This window comes from Pseudorasbora parva, chromosome 21 (genome assembly GCF_024679245.1).
Source record: "Pseudorasbora parva isolate DD20220531a chromosome 21, ASM2467924v1, whole genome shotgun sequence".
Classification (NCBI taxonomy): domain Eukaryota; kingdom Metazoa; phylum Chordata; class Actinopteri; order Cypriniformes; family Gobionidae; genus Pseudorasbora; species Pseudorasbora parva.
Genome location: NC_090192.1, coordinates 38667250 through 38687977, shown reverse-complemented (window position 1 = coordinate 38687977; position 20728 = coordinate 38667250). Strand labels below are relative to the sequence as shown.

Genomic DNA, 20728 nt, shown 5'->3' with positions numbered 1-20728 from the left:
CAACTCCAGAAAGTACCACAACTGAGACCACAACAGCAGAAAGTACAACAACAGGCACAACAACTCCAGAAAGTACCACAACAATAGAAAGTACAACAACAGGCACAACAACTCCAGAAAGTACCACAACTGAGACCACAACAATTGAAAGTACAACAACAGGAACAACAACTCCAGACAGTACCACAACCGAGACCACAACAATTGAAAGTACAACAACAGGAACAACAACTCCAGAAAGTACCACAACTGAGACCACAACAGCAGAAAGTACAACAACAGGCACAACAACTCCAGAAAGTACCACAAGTGAGACCACAACAGCAGAAAGTACAACAACAGCCACAACAACTCCAGAAAGTACCACAACTGAGACCACAACAGCAGAAAGCACCACAACTGAGACCACAACAGCAGAAAGTACAACAACAGCCACAACAACTCCAGAAAGTACCACAACTGAGACCACAACACCAACCACCACAACTGAGACCACAACAGCAGAAAGCACCACAACTGAGACCACAACAATTGAAAGTACAACAACAGCCACAACAACTCCAGAAAGTACCACAACTGAGACCACAACAGCAGAAAGTACAACAACAGGAACAACAACTCCAGAAAGTACCACAACTGAGACCACAACACCAAGCACCACAACTGAGACCACAACAGCAGAAAGCACCACAACTGAGACCACAACAATTGAAAGTACAACAACAGGAACAACAACTCCAGAAAGTACCACAACTGAGACCACAACAGCAGAAAGCACCACACCTGAGACCACAACAATTGAAAGTACAACAACAGCCACAACAACTCCAGAAAGTACCACAACTGAGACCACAACACCAAGCACCACAACTGAGACCACAACAATTGAAAGTACAACAACAGCCACAACAACTCCAGAAAGTACCACAACTGAGACCACAACACCAAGCACCACAACTGAGACCACAACAGCAGAAAGCACCACACCTGAGACCACAACAATTGAAAGTACAACAACAGCCACAACAACTCCAGAAAGTACCACAACTGAGACCACAACACCAAGCACCACAACTGAGACCACAACAGCAGAAAGTACAACAACAGCCACAACAACTCCAGAAAGTGCCACAACTGAGACCACAACAGCAGAAAGTACAACAACAGCCACAACAACTCCAGAAAGTACCACAACTGAGACCACAACACCAAGCACCACAACTGAGACCACAACAATTGAAAGTACAACAACAGCCACAACAACTCCAGAAAGTACCACAACTAAGACCACAACAGCAGAAAGCACCACAACTGAGACCACAACACCAAGCACCACAACTGAGACCACAACAATTGAAAGTACAACAACAGCCACAACAACTCCAGAAAGTACCACAACTGAGACCACAACAGCAGAAAGTACAACAACAGGCACAACAACTCCAGAAAGTACCACAACTGAGACCACAACAATAGAAAGTACAACAACAGGCACAACAACTACAGAAAGTACCACAACTGAGACCACAACAGCAGAAAGCACCACAACTGAGACCACAACAGCAGAAAGTACAACAACAGGAACAACAACTCCAGAAAGTACCACAACTGAGACCACAACACAAAGCACCACAACTGAGACCACAACAATTGAAAGTACAACAACAGCCACAACAACTCCAGAAAGTACCACAACTGAGACCACAACAGCAGAAAGTACAACAACAGGCACAACAACTCCAGAAAGTACCACAACTGAGACCACAACAATAGAAAGTACAACAACAGGCACAACAACTCCAGAAAGTACCACAACTGAGACCACAACAATTGAAAGTACAACAACAGGAACAACAACTCCAGAAAGTACCACAACTGAGACCACAACAGCAGAAAGCACCACAACTGAGACCACAACAATTGAAAGTACATCAACAGCCACAACAACTCCAGAAAGTACCACAACTGAGACCACAACGATAGAAAGTACAACAACAGGCACAACAACTCCAGAAAGCACCACAACTGAGACCACAACAATTGAAAGTACAACAACAGCCACAACAACTCCAGAAAGTACCACAACTGAGACCACAACACCAAGCACCACAACTGAGACCACAACAGCAGAAAGCACCACACCTGAGACCACAACAATTGAAAGTACAACAACAGCCACAACAACTCCAGAAAGTACCACAACTGAGACCACAACACCAAGCACCACAACTGAGACCACAACAGCAGAAAGTACAACAACAGCCACAACAACTCCAGAAAGTACCACAACTGAGACCACAACAGCAGAAAGTACAACAACAGCCACAACAACTCCAGAAAGTACCACAACTGAGACCACAACACCAAGCACCACAACTGAGACCACAACAATTGAAAGTACAACAACAGCCACAACAACTCCAGAAAGTACCACAACTGAGACCACAACAGCAGAAAGCACCACAACTGAGACCACAACACCAAGCACCACAACTGAGACCACAACAATTGAAAGTACAACAACAGCCACAACAACTCCAGAAAGTACCACAACTGAGACCACAACAGCAGAAAGTACAACAACAGGCACAACAACTCCAGAAAGTACCACAACTGAGACCACAACAATAGAAAGTACAACAACAGGCACAACAACTCCAGAAAGTACCACAACTGAGACCACAACAGCAGAAAGCACCACAACTGAGACCACAACAGCAGAAAGTACAACAACAGGAACAACAACTCCAGAAAGTACCACAACTGAGACCACAACACAAAGCACCACAACTGAGACCACAACAATTGAAAGTACAACAACAGCCACAACAACTCCAGAAAGTACCACAACTGAGACCACAACAGCAGAAAGTACAACAACAGGCACAACAACTCCAGAAAGTACCACAACAATAGAAAGTACAACAACAGGCACAACAACTCCAGAAAGTACCACAACTGAGACCACAACAATTGAAAGTACAACAACAGGAACAACAACTCCAGAAAGTACCACAACTGAGACCACAACAGCAGAAAGCACCACAACTGAGACCACAACAATTGAAAGTACATCAACAGCCACAACAACTCCAGAAAGTACCACAACTGAGACCACAACGATAGAAAGTACAACAACAGGCACAACAACTCCAGAAAGCACCACAACTGAGACCACAACAATAGAAAGTACAACAACAGGTACAACAACTCCAGAAAGTACCACAACTGAGACCACAACAGCAGAAAGTACAACAACAGCCACAACAACTCCAGAAAGTACCACAACTGAGACCACAACAGCAGAAAGTACAACAACAGCCACAACAACTCCAGAAAGCACCACAACTGAGACCACAACGATAGAAAGTACAACAACAGGCACAACAACTCCAGAAAGCACCACAACTGAGACAACAACAATAGAAAGTACAACAACAACAGAAATTCCCACCGCAGGTACCACAACAGCAGTCCAATAGTATTTGTTAAAGCTTCTAGTGGTAACTCAGTCAACAGTGGCATGGAAAACTTTCAAATAAGAAAAAAATATGAATATTTTACATACAATATATTAAAATTGGGGCTGACTATTTGAACACATTTATCTAATTAATTAGATATGGGAAAAATAATGCATTCAAATTATTTACAAATGTACCACACCCCACCCCAGACCTATGTAGTTAATCTTACATTTGATATTTTAATTAATTATTTATCTTGCAGGTAAAATCATTAACTGTTACATGATTTATATAATGAGCAGTGTTCGGAGTGGGCCCGTACACACAGTATCCACACATCTCTTTATTAATCAGTAGCAAACCCTCACTTTTTCTTGTATACTGGCACATGTTGCCAGTGCTCTGAGCACTGTACCCTGATAGGGGCGATACCATACACTCATGTCAAGATTCAATACTATTGCAATACTAATCTCACAATAAAATCTTTCTTGGGATATTTTAAGTCAAAATAAAGGAGAGATGTATTATTATTATTATTATTATTATTATTATCATCATCAGGACACACAAATAACCCCCCATTGGATTGTTATGCTTTATATATGTTTCCTGCCGTAATGTCACTGACACTGTGTAAACCTTTTTTGCTATGTTCTGCCTCTCCTGCTATTTATGCACTATACATATAAGACCATTTAAAATGCTTTGAATAATCATATTACTAAAACTAAAAGTGATATAGTGATTTAAATAATGCTTGTGCTTTAACTTTGAGGAGTGTCATTCTGGCAGCTTGTGTGCTTTAGATGATCAATGCAATCCGTCACAGTTCTTATGTTGTTCTCACACGTCACACAAGCATTTGAACATCCAAATTTACTTCATTATCTGCGTCCTTGTAAATCTTTTCATAATTTAAAGTAATTTTGTCTCTTGAGAAGACATGGATTTGGATTAAACACTCAATTTATTTATTTGTTTATTTATTTATTTGACCATGCTTTTATGACATTTTTGAGGTCTTTTAAGTTTGAGAGGAATTGACTTTAAGTGGAGGTACAGAAATCTTTCTCTGGTTTCTTGACAAACATATGAAATTTGTATTTTGAAGAGTTCTGAAAAATTAATAACTGTGAAATGACATGATTGTAAGTATATGATGACAGAATTTAAATTTTTGTGTATATTATACCTAATAAATAGAGTAAGCTGAGCCTTGTATGAAAGCCTTCACATCAACTATCCTTCTGACATTCATATCCATTTTTATGTGTGTTATAAAAACTAACAAACTACGTCATAGTAGGCCTGTCACAATAACAAATTTTGCTGGATGATAAATTGGCCAAGAAATGATTGCGATAAACAATAATATCGTCAAAATAATATTGGACAAACTGTAAGTTCATTTACAACTCAACTTGTACAAAAAAAGTCCAGTCCAGAAAGTACATTAGCAAAATATTTAAGACCTGCTCCAAACAGTACCAACATGGCAAAAAACAAAACATTTAGTGTGTGTGTGTGTGTGTGTGTGTGATCTATCTCCCACACACATGAAACAAGTTTCATTCATTCATTCATGGTGGCCAGGCTGGACCCCGATACTTTTAACAAGAGGTGTTTATTCAAGAGACAATAGATTTTAAAACTTTGCAGTTTCTCTTTTGTCACCACGCGGATGATGCGCGTGCAACAGCGTATTGAGTGCTAGGAAAAAAAAACGTCAACTAGATAGTGCGAATGTGCACGCGCCTATCCCGTCCTTATGCGCTCACTGCCAAATGAGTACTTTGAAAGGCTCGCGCACGCATCTGTGCGAGGCAGAAACGAACGTAGAGAGTGACCTATATCCGCGTTCTTATCAGTTGTGTTTCCAATTTGAGCTTGATCCTCAGAAATGCTTGGGAAAATATAACGTTAGCTTCTGTGGACGCTACCGCACTACTTGATCAACAGAAGAGCTTCGCTACTGAAAAGCTATTTCATTGAGAAAACAGCGACACTACCGCCAAGCTATTGAAAAATGTAGTTAAGCTAGTAGCGTCACTACTTGTAGCGACGATACTGCCCAACACTGAAAATGATGTCAACACAGAATACGCGAGACCCCATTTCGCTTTTGCATGTCCATTTTTTTTAACTTTGCGCTCAGCTCCGCAACTGAAGAAGCACGAGGTCCAGGAGAATCTGGCTGAGCATGGCTGAACAGCTCTTATGAGTTCAGATTATTATTTGGTGTCTTATTCCACAAAAATAAATCGTACAGCAAACTGCTCACGGCACACATCCAAACAAGTTGACATGTCTTATTAAAGAATGTTTTGATAGACTGATTAACAGATTGATTAATAATTGATAATAGACTGATCTTCTGGTGTAACTCCTTTTCATGATGTTACCGATACCCAGATTTTTTCAATCAACATTTTACGGTAGTTTCACTTGTTCTGTCACTGCACTTCTAACTTCAATGAAGCAGCCTTAAGTCATAATGGTTCTGTTCAATAGAAGGGGAGGGACATGCATTTTATTTTTGAAATATGTATAGCTAGCTATAGCTGAAATATTTAATAACCTTTGGACAACATAATTTTTAAGCAGAAAGTACAACCACAGGCACAACAACTCCAGAAAGCACCACAACTGAGACCACAACACCGAGCACCACAACTGAGACCACAACAATAGAAAGTACAACAACAGGCACAACAACTCCAGAAAGTACCACAACTGAGACAACAACAGCAGAAAGCAGCACAACTGAAGCCACAACACCGAGCACCACAACTGAGACCACAACAATAGAAAGTACAACAACAGGCACAACAACTCCAGAAAGTACCACAACTGAGACCACAACACCAAGCACCACAACTGAGACCACAACACCAAGCACCACAACTGAGACCACAACAATAGAAAGTACAACAACAGGCACAACAACTCCAGAAAGTACCACAACCGAGACCACAACAGCAGAAAGCACCACAACTGAGACCACAACACCGAGCACCACAACTGAGACCACAACACCAAGTACCACAACACTGAGCACCACAACTGAGACCACAACAATAGAAAGTACAACAACAGGCACAACAACTCCAGAAAGTACCACAACCGAGACCACAACAGCAGAAAGCACCACAACACCGAGCACCACAACTGAGACCACAACACCAAGCACCACAACACCGAGCACCACAACTGAGACCACAACAATAGAAAGTACAACAACAGGCACAACAACTCCAGAAAGCACCACAACTGAGACCACAACAGCAGAAAGCACCACAACTGAGGCCACAACAATAGAAAGTACAACAACACGCACAACAACTCCAGAAAGTACCACAACCGAGACCACAACAGCAGAAAGCACCACAACTGAGACCACAACACCGAGCACCACAACTGAGACCACAACACCGAGCACCACAACTGTGACCACAATAGCAGAAAGCACCACAACTGAGACCACAACAACAGAAAGTACAACAACAGGTACAACAACTCCAGAAAGTACCACAACTGAGACCACAGCACCGAGCACCACAACTGAGACCACAACAATAGAAAGTACCACAACAGGCACAACAACTCCAGAAAGCACCACAACTGAGACAACAACAGCAGAAAGCACAACAACTGAGACCACAACACCAAGCACCACAACTGAGAAAACAACAGCAGAAAGCAGCACAACTGAGGCCACAACACCGAGCACCACAACTGAGACCACAACAATGGAAAGTACAACAACAGGCACAACAACTCCAGAAAGTACCACAACCGAGACCACAACAGCAGAAAGCACCACAACTGAGACCACAACACCGAGCACCACAACTGAGACTACAACACCAAGCACCACAACTGAGACCACAACACCGAGCACCACAACTGAGACTACAACACAAGGCACCACAACTGAGACCACAACACCGAGCACCACAACTGAGACCACAACAATAGAAAGTACAACAACAGGCACAACAACTCCAGAAAGCACCACAACTGAGACCACAACAATAGAAAGTACAACAGGCACAACAACTCCAGAAAGCACCACAACTGAGACCACAACAATAGAAAGTACAACAGGCACAACAACTCCAGAAAGCACCACAACTGAGACCACAACACCAAGCACCACAACTGAGACCACAACAATAGAAAGTACAACAACAGGCACAACAACTCCAGAAAGTACCACAACAGAGACCACAACACCGAGCACCACAACTGAGACCACAACAATAGAAAGTACAACAACAGGCACAACAACTTCAGAAAGCACCACAACTGAGACCACAACATCGAGCACCACAACCGAGACCACAACAGCAGAAAGCACCACAACCGAGACCACAAGACCGAGCACCACAACTGAGACAACAACAATAGAAAGTACAACAACAGGTACAACAACTCCAGAAAGTACCACAACTGAGACCACAACACCGAGCACCACAAATGAGCCAACAACAATAGAAAGTACAACAACAGGCACAACAACTCCAGAAAGTACCACAACCGAGACCACAACACCAAGCACCACAACTGAGACCTCAACACAGAGCACCACAACTGAGACCACAACAATAGAAAGTACAACAACAGGCACAACAATTCCAGAAAGCACCACAACTGAGACCACAACAATAGAAAGTACAACAACAGGCACAACAACTCCAGAAAGTACCACAACCGAGACCACAACACCGAGCACCACAACTGAGACTACAACAATAGAAAGTACAACAACAGGCACAACAACTTCAGAAAGCACCACAACTGAGACCACAACACCAACCACCACAACTGAGACCACAACAATAGAAAGCACAACAACTCCAGAAAGTACCACAACCGAGACCACAACACCGAGCACCACAACTGAGACCACAACAATAGAAAGTACAACAACAGGCACAACAACTTCAGAAAGCACCACAACTGAGACCACAACAGCAGAAAGCACCACAACTGAGACCACAAGACCGAGCACCACAACTGAGACAACAACAGCAGAAAGCACCACAACTGAGGCCACAACAATAGAAAGTACAACAACAGGTACAACAACTCCAGAAAGTACCAAAACTGAGACCACAACAGCAGAAATCACCACAACTGAGACCACAGCACCGAGCACCACAACTGAGACCACAACACCGAGCACCACAACTGAAACCACAACAATAGAAAGTACAACAACAGGCACAACAACTCCAGAAAGCACCACAACTGAGACAACAACAGCAGAAAGCACAACAACTGAGACCACAACAATAGAAAGTACAACAACAGGCACAACAACTCCAGAAAGTACCACAACTGAGACTACAACAGCAGAAAGCACCACAACTGAGACCACAACAATAGAAAGTACAACAACAGGCACAACAACTCCAGAAAGCAGCACAACTGAGACCACAACACCGAGCACCACAACGCCAAGCACCACAACGGAGACCACAACAGCAGAAAGCACCACAACTGAGACCACAATACCGAGCACCACAACTGAGACCACAACACCAAGCACCACAACTGAGGCCACAACACCAAGCACCACAACTGAGACCACAACAGCAGAAAGCACCACAACACCAAGCACCACAACTGAGACCACAACAATAGAAAGTACAACAACTGAGACCACAACACCAAGCACCACAACTGAGACCACAACACCAAGCACCACAACTGAGGCCACAACACCAAGCACCACAACTGAGACCACAACAGCAGAAAGCACCACAACTGAGACCACAACACCAAGCACCACAACTGAGGCCACAACACCAAGCACCACAACTGAGACCACAACAGCAGAAAGCACCACAACTGAGACCACAACACCGAGCACCACAACTGAGACAACAACAGCAGAAAGCACCACAACTGAAACCACAACAATAGAAAGTACAACAACAGGCACAACAACTCCAGAAAGCACCACAACTGAGACAACAACAGCAGAAAGCACAACAACTGAGACCACAACAATAGAAAGTACAACAACAGGCACAACAACTCCAGAAAGCACCACAACTGAGACCACAACACCAAGCACCACAACTGAGACAACAACAGCAGAAAGCAGCACAACTGAGACCACAACACCGAGCACCACAACTGAGGCCACAACGCCAAGCACCACAACGGAGACCACAACAGCAGAAAGCACCACAACTGAGACCACAATACCGAGCACCACAACTGAGACCACAACACCAAGCACCACAACTGAGGCCACAACACCAAGCACCACAACTGAGACCACAACAGCAGAAAGCACCACAACACCAAGCACCACAACTGAGGCCACAACACCAAGCACCACAACTGAGACCACAACAATAGAAAGTACAACAACTGAGACCACAACACCAAGCACCACAACTGAGACCACAACACCAAGCACCACAACTGAGGCCACAACACCAAGCACCACAACTGAGACCACAACAGCAGAAAGCACCACAACTGAGGCCACAACACCAAGCACCACAACTGAGACCACAACAGCAGAAAGCACCACAACTGAGACCACAACACCGAGCACCACAACTGAGACAACAACAGCAGAAAGCACCACAACTGAGGCCACAACAATAGAAAGTACAACAACAGGCACAACAACTTCAGAAAGCACCACAACTGAGACCACAACAGCAGAAAGCACCACAACTGAGACCACAAGACCGAGCACCACAACTGAGACAACAACAGCAGAAAGCACCACAACTGAGGCCACAACAATAGAAAGTACAACAACTCCAGAAAGTACCACAACTGAGACCACAACAGCAGAAAGCACCACAACTGAGACCACAGCACCAAGCACCACAACTGAGACCACAACACCGAGCACCACAACTGAAACCACAACAATAGAAAGTACAACAACAGGCACAACAACTCCAGAAAGCACCACAACTGAGACAACAACAGCAGAAAGCACAACAAATGAGACCACAACACCAAGCACCACAACTGAGACAACAACAGCAGAAAGCAGCACAACTGAGGCCACAACACTAAGCACCACAACTGAGACCACAACAATAGAAAGTACAACAACAGGCACAACAACTCCAGAAAGTACCACAACTGAGACTACAACAGCAGAAAGCACCACAACTGAGACCACAACAATAGAGAGTACAACAACAGGCACAACAACTCCAGAAAGCACAACAACTGAGACCACAACACCAAGCACCACAACTGAGACAACAACAGCAGAAAGCAGCACAACTGAGGCCACAACAATAGAAAGTACAACAACAGGCACAACAACTCCAGAAAGTACCACAACTGAGACTACAACAGCAGAAAGCACCACAACTGAGACCACAACAATAGAGAGTACAACAACAGGCACAACAACTCCAGAAAGCACCACAACTGAGACCACAACACCAAGCACCACAACTGAGACAACAACAGCAGAAAGCAGCACAACTGAGACCACAACAATAAGCACAACAACTCCAGAAAGTACCACAACTGAGACCACAACACCGAGCACCACAACTGAGGTCACAACACCAAGCACCACAACTGAGACCACAACAGCAGAAAGCACCACAACTGAGACCACAATACCGAGCACCACAACACCGAGCACCACAACTGAGGCCACAACACCAAGCACCACAACTGAGGCCACAACACCAAGCACCACAACTGAGGCCACAACACCAAGCACCACAACTGAGACCACAACAGCAGAAAGCACCACAACTGAGACCACAACACCAAGCACCACAACTGAGGCCACAACACCAAGCACCACAACTGAGACCACAACAATAGAAATGACAACAACTGAGACCACAACACCAAGCACCACAACTGAGACCACAACACCAAGCACCACAACTGAGGCCACAACACCAAGCACCACAACTGAGGCCACAACACCAAGCAGCACAACTGAGACCACAACAGCAGAAAGCACCACAACTGAGACCACAACACCAAGCACCACAACTGAGGCCACAACACCAAGCACCACAACTGAGACCACAACAGCAGAAAGCACCACAACTGAGACCACAATACCGAGCACCACAACTGAGACCACAACACCAGGCACCACAACTGAGGCCACAACACCAGGCACCACAACTGAGGCCACAACACCAAGCACCACAACTGAGGCCACAACAGCAGAAAGCACCACAACTGAGACCACAACACCAAGCACCACAACTGAGACCACAACAATAGAAAGTACAACAACAGGCACAACAACTCCAGAAAGTACCACAACTGAGACCACAACACCGAGCACCACAACTGAGACCACAACAATAGAAAGTACAACAACAGGCACAACAACTCCAGAAAGTACCACAACTGAGACCACAACAGCAGAAAGCAGCACAACTGAGGCCACAACACTAAGCACCACAACTGAGACCACAACAATAGAAAGCACCACAACTGAGACCACAACAATAGAGAGTACAACAACAGGCACAACAACTCCAGAAAGCACCACAACTGAGACCACAACACCAAGCACCACAACTGAGACAACAACAGCAGAAAGCAGCACAACTGAGACCACAACAATAAGCACAACAACTCCAGAAAGTACCACAACTGAGACCACAACACCGAGCACCACAACTGAGGTCACAACACCAAGCACCACAACTGAGACCACAACAGCAGAAAGCACCACAACTGAGACCACAATACCGAGCACCACAACTGAGACCACAACACCGAGCACCACAACTGAGGCCACAACACCAAGCACCACAACTGAGGCCACAACACCAAGCACCACAACTGAGGCCACAACACCAAGCACCACAACTGAGACCACAACAGCAGAAAGCACCACAACTGAGACCACAACACCAAGCACCACAACTGAGGCCACAACACCAAGCACCACAACTGAGACCACAACAATAGAAATGACAACAACTGAGACCACAACACCAAGCACCACAACTGAGACAACAACACCAAGCACCACAACTGAGGCCACAACACCAAGCACCACAACTGAGGCCACAACACCAAGCAGCACAACTGAGACCACAACAGCAGAAAGCACCACAACTGAGACCACAACACCAAGCACCACAACTGAGGCCACAACACCAAGCACCACAACTGAGACCACAACAGCAGAAAGCACCACAACTGAGACCACAATACCGAGCACCACAACTGAGACCACAACACCAGGCACCACAACTGAGGCCACAACACCAAGCACCACAACTGAGGCCACAACAGCAGAAAGCACCACAACTGAGACCACAACACCAAGCACCACAACTGAGACCACAACAATAGAAAGTACAACAACAGGCACAACAACTCCAGAAAGTACCACAACTGAGACCACAACACCGAGCACCACAACTGAGACCACAACAATAGAAAGTACAACAACAGGCACAACAACTCCAGAAAGTACCACAACTGAGACCACAACAGCAGAAAGCAGCACAACTGAGGCCACAACACTAAGCACCACAACTGAGACCACAACAATAGAAAGTACCACAACAGGTACAACAACTCCAGAAAGCACCACAACTGAGACAACAACAGCAGAAAGCACCACAACTGAGACAACAACAGCAGAAAGCACAACAACAGGCACAACAACTCCAGAAAGCACCACAACTGAGACCACAACAGCAGAAAGCACCACAACTGTGGCTACAACAACAGAAAGTACATCTACAGACACAACTCCGAATAGCACCACACCTGAGATCATAACTGCAGGTACTACTACAACAGACAGTATGACCATATGCACAACAACTCCAGAAAGTACTCCAACTGTGGTTACAACAACAACAGAAATCACCACAAGCGAGGCCACAACAGAACCAAAACAACATAAAACATGACAAATACTGACAATACAATAGAGAAATTTAAAACTTCAAAATGATGAAAAAGCTAATATTTTACATAAAATATATAAAACATTGAGCTATCATTTTCACTCATTAATTGAATGAATTTGGAAAATTTGAATTAAAGTTTTTAATGCATGCCGCCATGCCCAGACCTACGTAGTTCATCTTAAATTCCAGACAGTCGATTGGTGGTGAAGCAACAACTCTCTGCATGCTGTTGTCTAAAGGATGTAGTTAGAACGCCCCTAAAATTCATCAAGGCATATTTTTGTCAAATATTTACATTATGATATAGTTACTTAAAATCACAAGTTTGCTCTTTTTGACCCGAATAGCACAAATTTAAATGTGAAATAGATTTTATACAATACGACTTTAATATAAACTGTTCAATAAATAAGAAGTTAATTTGGAGTATATATATACCGCAGTGCTTTTTTTCTAAGGGATCCACGTTTTGAGAGAATCAATCAGGTGAACCAATTATTCAATGGCCTCTTCATAAAGAGAGACAGTTACTTTATTCCTGAATTAAAAAACCCAAAAATAACAATTCTGTCATCATTTACCCACCCTCATGAACATTGATGCCTAAATGTTTATGTTTAATAAATATTATGTTGAATCAAATAATATATTTTTTCTAAAGGTACTTCTAAAGTGGTTTTCTAATTTAACACAATAATGACTCTCTTTTTTTGCGATTAATTATATTAAATAATCACCACATCAATTAATTGGATTGGAAATTTCAATTGCTTGTCAGCCCTAATAAAAAATACAAAACATACAATATTTGTTACATACATACTATCTATATATATATATATATATATATTAAGCATAATACTGACAAAGTGTTTTAAGTAAATTATTGTAACGCATGTTTATTATTTTAAGCTAAAGGATATTGTTTGTTTGCATAAACGTTGTTGACGTACATCAAAATAAGAGAAGACTTATCAGTTAACATGTATCATGTTATAAGTGATAATTCTTTCATTATTCATTCTGATTATGTATTTTTATTCTAAAGGTTAATAACAGCACTTCCACATCCATGAGTCTGAAGGGAGCTCAGGTAAATATCATTCAATAACCTGTATGCTTATTTCTTTTTCACTTACAACAGATTATGTACATTTTAAATACATTAAAATATTGTTTTGCAACATCATACCCTACACTGAGCCATATTCTTTCTTCTACTTACAGAAAAAATAATGATCCAAGTCCAGAGTCCAAGATCTGCGCTGTTTCTTGAAAATGTTGCTTATTTCACTTCTCAGAGCCTGTTCCATCTTCTATTTCCAAAATTACCTCTAGTTTAAACTTTTTTGATTTTTTTGTCATATGCATTGTCTTTTTATGTCATATTTATTGTCTTTTTGTCATATTTATTGTCACACTACTTTCATATTTAAAAAAAATTAAAAAATGGGGAACTTATAACTTATTTGTTACTTATAACTTATAAATTATTTTTGTGTGCAAAAAGAACCTTTTATTTGCTGTACCTGTAATAATGGCTTTTGTTTATGGTCATAATCTTGACTTGATTATTGCTTCAGACTAATTTAAAATTGATTGTACAATTTGCTTTATTTTTGTAAAATTACTGTGTTATTGGGCAATAAATTATTTTCACAAAAATGGTTATCTTTCCTTGCACTGATCACACGATATTTTTTAATTGAGTGTCCAGATGGGGGATAGATTTTTGAGATTTTGCCTAAAGTCTAAAAAAGTTATTCAATCAAAGTAATACCTAATTAATTATCGCAAGAACAATCAACTCGTTTGTTTTTTATATATGTTGTAGAAAGTATAAAATGTAAATGGTTAAATGAATAAAGACATATATATATATGACTGCTATATATGACTGCTGTCATTCTGGAGCAAAGAAGCTTCCACTCAACATTAAAGGTTAAAGAAGTATTAAAAATGTGGCCATATTCTCGATGACAATATGATACACAAAAACAATCTGCATTTCAGTTCAGCAGTAAACTTTGAACTTCAACGTGTAAATTTTTTTTCCAATCATGCGGCACAACCATATTTCTCTATAGTTTACTTATTTATCAGTGTTTGTGCACAGATGTGAACAGGAACATACCTTCATTTATAATACAAGAATCGATTAAACGGAGGTACAGTGAAATCAACAAGAGGCAGGTTAGCTGCGCGCTGTCAATCATTCTAGACTGGGGCATTCCCCGCAACGTTGATCTTCCTCCTCCAGTATTCATAGACTCATCAATAGATCATTACACTGAGTTTCAACAGATTAAAACGAAAATCCCACCTATGCTCTCACATGATAGTTTGCATGAATAATTCTGTGCGTAACCCATTGATAATCCATCATTTAAGGGGTTCCAATCACAGTCGATAAAATATTTTGCAACTAATAAAAGAGTAAAAAAAATTGAAGTTTTATATCTTGTCTGCAGAATTTCAAAAGCATGCAACAATCAAAAAAAAAATATTTTCACTTGAAATTTAAAGACAAGCATTGCAGTCAATAGGAACTCTTTACTTGCCCTGGCAGGAACAGCCCATCTAAGACAGAGCAGGCTTATTATACCACAGTTGCAGCAGTTTAATTGCACAGCTGTCCAACATATAAAGCAATACATGAACATGAACTACTAATTTGAGTTCTAATTATTTTAGTATTATAGCCCCCAGTTTCACAGACAAGGCTTAAGCCCAGAAAAAAATGTAAAGTGCTGTCACTGGGGTGGTACCCTAAGGCACAAAGGTACATCTTTGCACCTTACTCACCCCTAAATGGTACACATTAGTACCTTTTTGGTTTTGTACCTTAGGGTACTGCCACAGTGACAGCACTGTACCTTTTTTCTGACAGAATTCAAGAGATAAAAGAAGAAAAAATGATAAAGGAGAAGGAAATTCTAGGGCACATTTATAACAGCTACTTAAAAGGCCAAACTCTGGCTTACACTGAGCCCTGGCAGTCAAACCAGGTCAAAATATTTGAATCTCCATTGCAGTCACACCTGGGAGTTAAAGGATTTGGTGTTACATCATGTGAAATTCATCACCCATAAAAGTCCATCCGACAACATCCTGATGTAACGCATCCTCTACATTTTAATTCCCTGTTAGTTCTCATAATTCACGAGCGTGAGATAAGCAGGGTTTTATTTGGATCTGATCTCTATTCTGCATTTTCCTTCTTCTTCCTCTTCAACTTACAAATTTAATTAGAAAGAATTCACTCTGAAAGGTTCAAAATGAGACCAAACAATAGCGGGGGGAAATCAGAGAGAGAAGGTGATTGATTGCCTGTAAGTCTACCTGACACAGAAGTGACGGGCTGCTTCTTTCTGAGTGTGAAATTCAGATGCTCCTCCAGAGTGTCTGAGAGTCGTCACGCGTCCTGTGAGGCTGAGCGGCTCCGGAACAGGCACTCTGTCTCTGTCACAGAGCGGCGGGACACGGCATCCGCACCTGATGGACCGATCACATCTCACCTCGCTCAGGTTTCTGCATCAAAGATCAGAGAATTACACTACAGCGCATGATGTCCCAGACCTGGTACACCTAAAGCTCAGAACTAGTCAAGCCTTTTTTTGTGTGAAACTAGGCTACATTTGTGGACTTACGATGGGAACTTGCTCAGTGTTTTAAGATAAAGTTCAAAGTTGCTTCCTCTCCGTATTAGATTATGGTGATGTGATTTATATGCATGCAAGTTCATCTTCTCTAAAAAATTAGATGTGTATACCATGCTGCGTTGCGCTTTGTGACGAGTGACTCTTCACGCACTCGTCATTGTAACTTGTACGAATTGGTGGGTTGGACTTCTTTGTTTCAAAGGAGAAAAATACACATGCTGATGTTTTTTGCCAAGGCATTGTTATAGGAAAACTACCAATTTATATTTGTCGTCTTTTATCGTATTACACCTGTACTTAGAGCACTAGATCTAGCGCTAAATTGCTTTTAAAGGTTCCTAGAGTACGTTCAGAGCTTGGTAAAACTGCCTTCTCTTCATGCTCATGCCTTCTCAGAGTATAATAATGATAGAAGCACTCCCCTCTTTAAAAGTTTTGAAAAATCTCTTATTGACCAATTTAAGGGAAACGTGTGTGTTTTGTTAAGTAGATTTGGTTGTTATTTTGAGTGCTGGACAAAAGTGTATGAAAGATTCTGAAATGTTTTTATGTTTGTATGTTGTTTATGTGAAACTTTCTGTGCTCCCATTTTGGCCAGGACTCCCTGCCATCTATAAGAGATTTTATATGTCAATGGGACTATCCTAGTAAAATAAAGGATAAATAAATAAATACATTTGAGATGGGACAGCACTACTTAACATTCTAGAGAAATTATATTTAAAAACAATAGTAAAATGGTTTGTTAACATTATTTAATGCATTCATTTACATGAACTAATGATAGTACATTTTACAGCATGTTTTCACCTTTGTTAATGTTAATAAAAATAATGTTTACAGATACATGATACAGATCACATGAAACCATGAAAAACATGCAGGCTATTTCAAACAATATAATACATCAAATTTCATTATACAAAATGCATTTAACTTAAAGATAACAAAATCAGCAAAACTCACAAAGAATGCCCCATCAAACTCCAAACAGAAAATTTCCTTGGCCTAAGAAGCCCACAACATGTGCAACCTCATGGTGTCTCTGACTCACAGTCAGATTGAGTCTGAATATAATGACATCATCGTCCCTCATTAATGAGGTCACACTCCTCAAACTTCCTGCTATATTCCAAATAGCCTTTAGAGGTCCCTTGACTTAATACAACTGGCAGGGCCAGGACAATGACTATAAATGGTACATACATTTAAAAATGTCCAACCGGTTGTCAGTCCAAACAAACAATAGATCAAAAAGATGTTCAAAATCACAGCTGATGTTTCATCCAGCTCATTCTGAAAATGCGATGCATTATTCAGTAGCATACTAACAGTGATAAGTCGATGTATTCAGTGCGTAGCCTATACAGAGCATTGTTCACAGCATGATGCATTCTGCAGAAAAAGCGAGGATGTTATCTTTTGTGAATATAGAAGTTCTGTGCGTCACTTCATGTTACCCATGTTCTCTGACTGACTGCTGCAGAGCAAAGCATCTCCGGTAGTGTGCAGTTTTCAGTTTGACACTAGAGGTTGCTGAGAGTCTTTGCATTCTCCAACAAACTTGATTTGTGTGGAATACCATGTATCAGAACATTAGCTGCTACTGTTTGAGTAAATTCTCAAACCTATTTTCTTTAATATTGTCAAATTAAAGATTCAGAACAGAACTGGTGAACCATTAGTTGAGAGTTTCTACACCACTTAACAAAGATGGAACAATGCTGCCTGCTTGTGTTCTGTTTTGTTTCTCTCATTTCGTCTAGTTATGAGGCTCATGTGAATTGTGTCGGTAGAGATCGCGTTCTAGGCTGGGTCCCCCTCGGTAGAGATCGCGTTAGCGGGGGCCCCGCGGCGATCAAAAGGGAAACTTTGACTCTCAAAGGGGCAAGGTTTCACTTTTTTTTTTTTTTTTTTACTTTGGTATTATTTTGTTACTCTAAACAGAACATCAAAATTGGATTCAGATTCAGGCTCTTGTGTTTTGCCGGTTCTGTTGGACCTGTCCTGAGCGCTGAGCGTAGCATCATACCATTGAACAACTAGAATGTATGGTAGGTATCAATTCAAAGGCACTGTATTACAATGTTTGCTTCTTAGTTAGCCTACTTTATTGACCAAAAGTGGAAATTTGTTTTTGTCTTCATCAAAAAAAAAAAAAAAAAACATCACACATGAATACAAAAGTAACACAATAATCTCTCACACTCAGATCCCAGTGTTTAAGATTCTAATGGCAGTTGGCACAATTTACATTTGATACACCTTATTTTTTACACCTCTTTTTTATGGTACAAGGTGAAATTGGATGAAAGGGAGGAGATAACCTGTGCGTTTTGTTTGACTCTTGTGTTTGAAAAATGTAATTCAATTGTCTGTGGTTCTACTACAAAGGCACTAGCAATATTAATATAACACTCTTATTTTTTTATATTTCTTATTAACCATCTCTAAAAATATTGACACACCAAAATGTTGTAAACTTCCAATCAGATATAATCTCTGCATTGCTATTTTAAAAACACAATCAACATTTTAGCAAATGTCAATTTACCATCAATAAATGTTCCCATATTTAAAACTTCAAACCGTCTCTCTATGATATCCATCAAAGGCCTAACCCTTCAATAAAACGTACTTTATTCCCACTAATGATCAAGTCCTTGGCTATATTTATCTCTAGTGAACTCAATTTAAACCAGTTTATATTTACTTTATGTAAATATAATAGAGTGTATCTCGTCCTGTTTCTCTCTCATTGTTCTCTTGAGTCCGTTTTTCATTAGTCTGACAAGCCAAGGCCTCTAGGGCAGCGAAGCAAGTGAATTCTGGGAGTTGTTGTCTTTCATCCACATAAGCCAAAAATACATTTTCTGTCTTTTCTCTGTCTATAATTTTTTTATAACTAATTATATAATACTGACTCACCAAGTTGAATGGATCTCAATTTTCATTCGGCTTCTTATCCAGAATGCCTCATACTATTTCTCATACTTTTTCAAGGGTTATTAAATCTACACTGAAAAAAATGACTTTGTGGTATTGTAAAATCTATTACATTAATTCATGTAATTTATACATTGTAAAATCAAGATTAAGTTGGAACTATATATCTTATGTAAAATGTACACAATTTATTAATGTAATAAATTAACTGAGAAGAGAGAGTACATTTTACTATATATTTACAAATAGTATTTAATGTTTTATAGTCACAGCACATTCACCTAAAAATACTAAGTAAATTTTAATCTGAAAAGCAAAGTGAATCTGCCCGCCCCGTTTTTGTTGTTGCTCAAAAAGATCCCGGTTCAGAGGCAGAGACGGTCGGTTTGGGATGTCGCTTTTACATGGCTGACTTATTCTCGGTAAGTTCTGACCTTTCTATTTTAGATTTGTGATAACGATGTACTTCGTTTTGATGGTTTGATTATTGCATAGACGTTACGGTTTAAAATTGACTAAAAGTGAGTTTTAATCACAATAACGGTAGCTAAAGCTAAAGCATTATCCACTTCTATAAAGTTGAGACTGGTGTTTAGTCAAAGATAGAGGGTATTAAATGTAGTTAGCCACGTTCTTGTAGAAAAAGTCACCCTGTCTGGTTAACTTCAAAATAATTTAATGTTAGCTGGCCGTGATTAAGTGCTGGCTGCCTGTGTGTGTGTCCTCTAGCTAATGTTAGCAT

The 20728-nt window shown here is 41.0% G+C and overlaps 1 long non-coding RNA gene across 1 annotated transcript in view; it reads right to left on the bottom strand.

Annotated features, from left to right (window-relative positions):
• Positions 1-18094, bottom strand: part of LOC137055869 (uncharacterized) — a 70840-nt gene extending 52746 nt beyond the window's left edge. Inside the window, exons 1-2 of the long non-coding RNA XR_010900104.1 lie at positions 18007-18094; positions 16721-16909 (exon numbers count right to left, since the gene is read on the bottom strand). This is a non-coding gene — a long non-coding RNA (uncharacterized lncRNA). The remainder of the gene's footprint in view (positions 1-16720; positions 16910-18006) is intronic.
• Positions 18095-20728: the final 2634 nt, after the last annotated feature.